Source organism: Macrobrachium nipponense, chromosome 29 (genome assembly GCF_015104395.2).
Source record: "Macrobrachium nipponense isolate FS-2020 chromosome 29, ASM1510439v2, whole genome shotgun sequence".
Taxonomy (NCBI): domain Eukaryota; kingdom Metazoa; phylum Arthropoda; class Malacostraca; order Decapoda; family Palaemonidae; genus Macrobrachium; species Macrobrachium nipponense.
Window position 1 is genome coordinate 65,580,345 of NC_061092.1, and position 7,500 is coordinate 65,587,844.

Genomic DNA, 7,500 nt, shown 5'->3' on the forward strand with positions numbered 1-7,500 from the left:
CACAATCTAGATACATAACATGATAAAAAGTTATAAATTGGCCATATCCAAAACAATTGAAGAAGTATAAAAGTAGTATTCATAATGATGGTAGTAACAGTAATAATATTGAGAATAGTTGTTATAAACGTTAGAAATGATGATAATTAGTGAACAGATTCCATATAATTAAATTCCAGCTATGGACGTTTGGTTGTTACAGTAGTCAGGTCCTGAAGGCTAAATAAAAATATTGACAGTAGCAAAACTCTATACTGATAAATTCTCAGTAATAATGAACAAAAGAAAATACCAGTATTAAAAAAAAATAATCATAGAAATAAAGTAATAATAACAGGTTCTGCAGATGGCACTTTGCAAATACAAAGATTAAGTCATTTAGGGAACAAACGCCTCATTTTCTTTCCCATCTCTCACAATTTAGATCTTATTCCTGCCTCACTCCTGAGGATGCTTTGTATGGAGCGAATTGCTGCGGTTTTTCACTCTGGGTGATCAGACTGGACATTATTCGCCTTACAAAGATTTTTAAGTTGTCCAGGAGGTAGCAAGAACTGTTTGTGAGGCTTCTCAGAATGTCTTTTTGTTCAACAGTAATACATCTCATGGTCTCTCGTGTATAGTTTGTCCAAAGGGTCACCCATATATATTGCAGCAGTACGAGCGGAAAAACAGTAGTTTCGTGTCTCGGTGACAAAAGGCACACCTCCTTCCAATCATGTTGCCAGTAGCACATAGTTTAAGACACCTCTGTTTTATGTCTGCCGTATCTTTTAGGTCGTCCGGGAAAATGTGACCCAAGTACGGAAATTCGTGCACGAACTCCAGCCGATGATTTCAGGGGAAAATTTTTGGATCTGCAATATGCTTAAGCGATCTCGGGAGCAGCGACATGCATTGGGTTTTGCATTCGTTGTATAGGATATCAAATTCCTCTGCATATTGGCGGCAAGTGTCGATGACTCGTTGGAGACCTTGCACTGATGGGGAATCAGAACCGTATCGTCGACTAACAGAGTTTGTTTATTGTTGTTTCGATGACGGTGCATCGACTGGGAGTGAATTCAGCTTGACTTTCAGGGCACCTGTATACGTATTAAACAGATATGGAGAGAGAATGCCCCCTTGCCGAAGCCCCTTTTAAGGAGCCGAAGGTGTACGACAATGCGTTACCCCAGTTGACACAGTATTGGAGTGTTGAGAGCCAGCAATATACAATGCCAGTTAGTATAGAGGTGTGGATCTTTTTCGCAGCTTCGGGAGGAGATTCAGGTAGTAATAGCTTAGCAATTCTTTCGGGATGTAGATGCAGGTGTCGGTTGAGTGGTTTGCTTTGAATCCGAACTGGTTGTCAGTGGTGTGTAGAAAAGGGAGAAGTCTGTTGACCTTCGGTGGATTGCCTGCCGTCAGAAAGGTCACGAGAATTCTTAACCGGAGGTTAGGATTGGAGAGAGAGAGAGAGAGAGAGAGAGAGAGAGAGAGAGAGAGAGAGAGAGAGAAATCCAGTAGCTAGAATGTACACTAATAGGGCTACAGAGAATAATGAACATGATTATTCACGAGACAGACGAACACTTAAAGGATGATAGCCGACTTCCAAAGAAGCTTTATGGAGTGGTGATGATTCCGATGAGTTAAATTTGCTTTGAGAAAAGGAGCTCGGATGAATTACTCTTTCCGGTCTGCTTTCATATTCGGCTTTCATCTTTCTCAGACATTGTCTGATGTTCTCTTTTATTTAAAGTTCTTTCCTGTTCATACCAGCCGCCAAAGATTTTGATTATTCATACGTCATTGCATTAAATAATTACGAATTTTAGCAAATGTTTAAGCAGATGTGGAAATAACATAGACACGAAGAAGGTTTTCCTCTTTCTGCGCGTGTTTGTTTTTGGAGTCTCCGAATACCACATTTGATTCTTCTCACGAAGAGCAATAAATAACAAAGTTCCTCTTCGTATTTCATTTAAACACAAGCGAACATCTTCTCCTGCTATTGCATTATTGCCGAAGTTACATTTTTTCTTTGTAATAGTTTCATGACTCTCATTTCCTGTTTTCTGATTGTGCTCTCTTAAAAACTACGGTGTTCTTTTTTCTTTAATGCTTAGTAGGCCCTTACGTAGGGTAAAAATAGGCCGCCACCCACTCCCACCCCCTAACAAGATTTAATAAGCAAAGCATTTTTATATACTATAAAGCACACACACACACACACAAAACTGGCACTGATTTTTCGTTGTCAAGTGGCCGCAAGAAAACATACGTGCATCACAATTTTTTTTTTTTTTAATCATCAGCATTGGTAACCATGTTTATGCTATAACATCGTCCCTTCCAAAGGAAATAGAGGGTAAATATGACATCTAGGCAGTTCTGTTAATGGAAAATCTTTTAGCCATAAAATTATTCTATCCATCAGCTGAGTTATTCCTTGCTTTATCGTTATTATTTTAATACAGTAATTGTTAGAAAAGCATAATTTCAAACAAAATCATGCATGAATGAATCTCTCTCTCTCTCTACTCTCTCTCTCTCTCTCTCTCTCTCTATCTCTCTCTATTTGATAATGACCGCTACCACTCGAGTGACCTCAAGGCGCTTGATTCGGTTGATTCTCTTTCGCTCTGGAATCCGACCCCTGACCTCTCGGTTGTCAGAGGACGTCAGTCAGAGGGATAAAGGGACAGGCAGTCAGGAAAAGAGGCAGCTGGTGAAAATGCTGCTTTTTTTTTTGCAGAAGTATTTACTACTAATCGCTGATGAAGTGGTTACTCTTGATATGACTGGGGTAATTAAGTAACGCGAAGTTACGACAATATTTTAAAACTTCCTAAGTAAAAAAAAAACTAGACTTTACATGGGACTGAGAATATTTAGCTATGACTATCGGGCTAAATAGATAGTTAAGACTACTATAAAAATCTTTTTTTCATTATAAAACACACACACACACACAACACACACACACAAACGAACATTTCTCATTTCCATAATGACTCGTGAATTGCACTCAGAACATAAAATCTGCTTGTTAGCAGGAGTTTAGAGTCTATGTATTTATTTTGTATTAGAAAATATTTCGAAAAGAAACTACATAAACAAATTCGGAAACCGAATAATAGATCACTAGTACCTCTATAATCCAGCTTTTGCTTAAATGAATTACGAACAAACTATTCGCCCTCAATGGCGGTATTTGTATTTTCAAGTTACATCAATCGGAACCATTTGTTGAATTGACTGGTCTGCAACAGAGGTTCAAGAACGGATGACGATGGCATACTGTCACTGTAGCTTTAATTGATTTACTCCCAAGTCAGGGACAGGTTTAGGAAGCAGGATTTCGGGTGGAACACTCCATAAATAAAAGTTTGGCTCAAAATATTATGCGAAATATTATGATACATGAATTTAACTCGTCATGCGAAATAAAAAAAAAAAAGTCTTACTAATAATCAAACAAAGTCGCTGTAATTAAATAGGCTAACACTGAACAAATGACGATTCTAGTAAAAGATATTTTCCCGTCTTTCTCTTTGCTGCAGTCAAATATCAGCTTTTATCATTGACAGGTATTGTAAGGTAGTGCTATTTCCGAGAGCCTCTTACTATTATCATCATCATCAGCAACGCAAAGCGCAAAAACATCCACACAAACATAACGTTTAGAAACAGTTTAACGATAATCCACGTCCTATTGAGACGATATATAGCTCTAATAAAATGAACAGTTTTCAGAAATTTGACTTATAATTTTTTGGAACTACACTGAATCCATTCACTGCTGGATAAACTGTGCGTGATATAATGAACGGAAGAATCTAAACGTAATGAACAATTAACATTTAAGAAGTCAGTAAATGAACAGGACGCAGCAACACTAAACAATTGTGTAATACATCTGGCAGAACCTTTATTGTTTCTAAGAAATACGTATAAATGGCTAGTTTTTACCAAAAAGATGTGATAGAACAAATGAATTAAAGAAAGATGCCTCCGATGGCACCAAATTCTTAGTACTGCAGCACATATATTTTTCAACTCGGTCTTTCAGCCTGGTTATAACTGACATTAGATTTTTTAAAATAGAATAAAAGCCTATTAAGCAGAACTCTCCATTTCTAAGACGCAAGTAAATCTGTACTGACGAGTCCTCTGATGGTTTAAACCAACCAGTGATTCCCAACCTTCCCTGGCTCGAGTCACCCCTGCCAGGCCTCCCAGGAGCCCCAACCGGCTACCCGATTAGGAAACCGTTGCCCGAACTCTGTAGTAGATAGAGTGTCACTGTGACGAAACTTGTACCTGGATAAATTGGAAATTAAGAATATACTCTCATAACTATGATGTACTTTTATTCAATATAAAGACAATAAAAATGTTTATACATGATATTGAGTTCATTAATGCAACCGAAGCAAGCAAACATAGCACAGTGAGCAAAGCAGTAAAAGAAGGTGCCTCATGAAAAAGGCAAAAGAAAACTCACTTTTCTGTTTGTTATAAACACGTTTATTTCACGCTCAAATGAAATCGTAGATATTTCAAATATCTACGAGCTTTGTATTCAAAATCATTTTCTCCCGTCCTTTTTAACGAAACAATACATTATTTCGCAGATTCATCGATAAAGGACTTGTGAAGAAATATAAATCACACACACAAAGGATCACAAACAGGACCTTTTATAAACCACCTTCCGACTTCTCCGGCAAAGGAAATTGAAATGGCCACACCTCGAAGCTTCCACTGTTCTAACCTAATGTCCTCGGTTTAAACTGCGCCAAAACTTAGATGTCAGAATAAAATGTGGTGACGGGTGCAAGGACACCGAGGTGTGCATCCCCCTGATACTATGGATAAGAAAGAGAATCAATGATACCAAAAAGATTCGTAATTTTTTAATCATTGATTTTTCCACCAAATATTGCCTTACCCTCAGCCAGACACACGGCACACTTTTGGCATCTGTTCAACTGTTATTATTAGCAAGGAGGAAAGTTTTCATGAGTGTCGGTATCCATTTTGAAGTTTGCTTTCCTCCATAACACACAATTGCCGAATAAGTCTTGTAAAATCATCACCCCTTGAAACTAAACGCACAAAGTGGATGAGCCTTTTTTTACGATTTTATTCTTATATATTGTTTATTGCCAAAATATTTTTCTAATCCTGATGTTCTCTGAGGGATTAAGGAAGGGGAGAATATTGGGTGTAATAATGGCCATCATAAAGAGAGGCATAATAAACATAGTAATCACTTGAAGGTAGGTGTTACAGACCGAGATCCGCTCAGGTTCTTTATTATAATAAACAAAAAAGATTCAACACCAACAATTGAAACTCTGGATACGAATATAGAAAGAAACTCAAACAGAAAAGAAATTTATTTACAAGGTTATTCACAAATATAAATGCAGAATGGTTTCCCCTGTTCACATAACAAAATTAACTCTGAAAATATGTAAAAAGGGGGAAACAGTGTGGTAATGAAATACTTGCTGCCCATATTTAGAGCTGTGGAGAACAATGCTGGAAGCGATGCCTTCACAAAAGGAGACAGTAGAAACTCCAGACGGCTTCTTATCTTCGTACTGCAGGAAGGAATGCCTTAGTCTTGAAACTTGAAGGGCGGGTTACTCCTCAAAACCACTTGTAGGACGTTTCTTCTCTGAAAGGGTTGCTCAACGTCGGGATCTCGCCCTCTCTCTCCGACTACGGACGACTTTACTTATTTCAGTTCCCACTCTCTCACGTGCATCCTCTTCCTCTCTTATCCTTCGTCTCTTCCTTCTCTTATCTCTGTTGATCTAATTTCTACTTCCTCAGGGTCATATATATATGTGTCGATCTCGGGGTGGGGCTGAAAAGGGCGGAGCTTAACCAGGGAACGTCATCAACTCTCGACAGGAACTTTTTAGAAGGATCTGGACGAAATGTTACATCAAAATACGACGGCCGCATGCTGGAATTCCACAACACACCTGAATATTCTCGAACAATCAATGAACAGATGCCTCCAACACGTGTGGGAATGGCTCCTTGCTGCAGACCTACTCGAAGAACATCATACATAATCCTTTCCTTTAATATATGTTTTTTTTTCGCTATACAGCGATTACCATGACAGAAGGATATGAATATTTCTATGTGGATTGGCCTCCTTTGTAACCCTTGAGAGAGAGAGATATATATATATATTATATATATATAATATATATATATATATATATATATATATATATATATATATATATATATATATATATTATATATATATATATATATATATATATATATATATATATATATATATATATATATATATATATATATATACATAAATACGTATATATATATATATATATATATATATATATAATATATATATATATATATATATATATATATATATATATATATATATATATATATATATATATATATGCGTGTGTGTGTATATATATATATATTATATATATATATATATATATATATATATATATATATATATATATATATATATATATATATAAATATATATATATATATATATATATATATATATATATCATATATATATATATAGTATATATATATATACATATATATATATATATATATATATATATATATATATATATATATATATATATATATATATATATATATATAGTATATATATATATGTATATGTATATATATATATATATATATATATCTATATATATATATATATATATATTATCTATATATATATATATATAAATAACGTGATGCTATGTATAAATAAAGGTTTTGCCATGAAGGAAAATGAAAGGCCAGAGAGCCAAGAACTTTCGGTCTAGCACGACCCTTTACTTAGGCACAACTGATCATACAGAGCAAAAACATAGTAAAAGTAGGCGTAATGTCCAAACTGACATTAGCAATAAGGTCGATTTCACTCTACAGAAACGAGCAAACGCTTGAGGGCAAGGTTAGCGATTTTTTAGGCAGCCACACCTTGGAGGAGCATTCACATGGTCAACAGATGATTCATCTACAAAAAATTACATTCTGAAAAAAAAACAAGGAGGCATATACGACTTACTACCATGATATTTATAAAAATGTTCCCAAAAAATGAGAGAAAAGACGAAAATAAAATATAAATATACGAGCAAGAGAGAGAGAGAGAGAGAGAGAGAGAGAGAGAGATAATATCTATATACATGTAGGACTAATTAATTAGTAGTTCATTTATTTTAAGGTCATTCATAAACATTTTACAAATATGGTGGGTCCAAATGGTGCATTCCCAGACTAAGATTTAGGTTGTTTTTATTAGTGATTTGTATAATTGCTGATTCTAGTAAATTTCTTGAAACATAATCATTAGACCTAGCAATTACAGGTCATCAACTCATTCCCATTTTATTATAAGTTACTATACAAACTCTGAATAAGAATAGAGAGTAATTTTTATACAATTTTTGGTAGTTAAAACTGATAGTG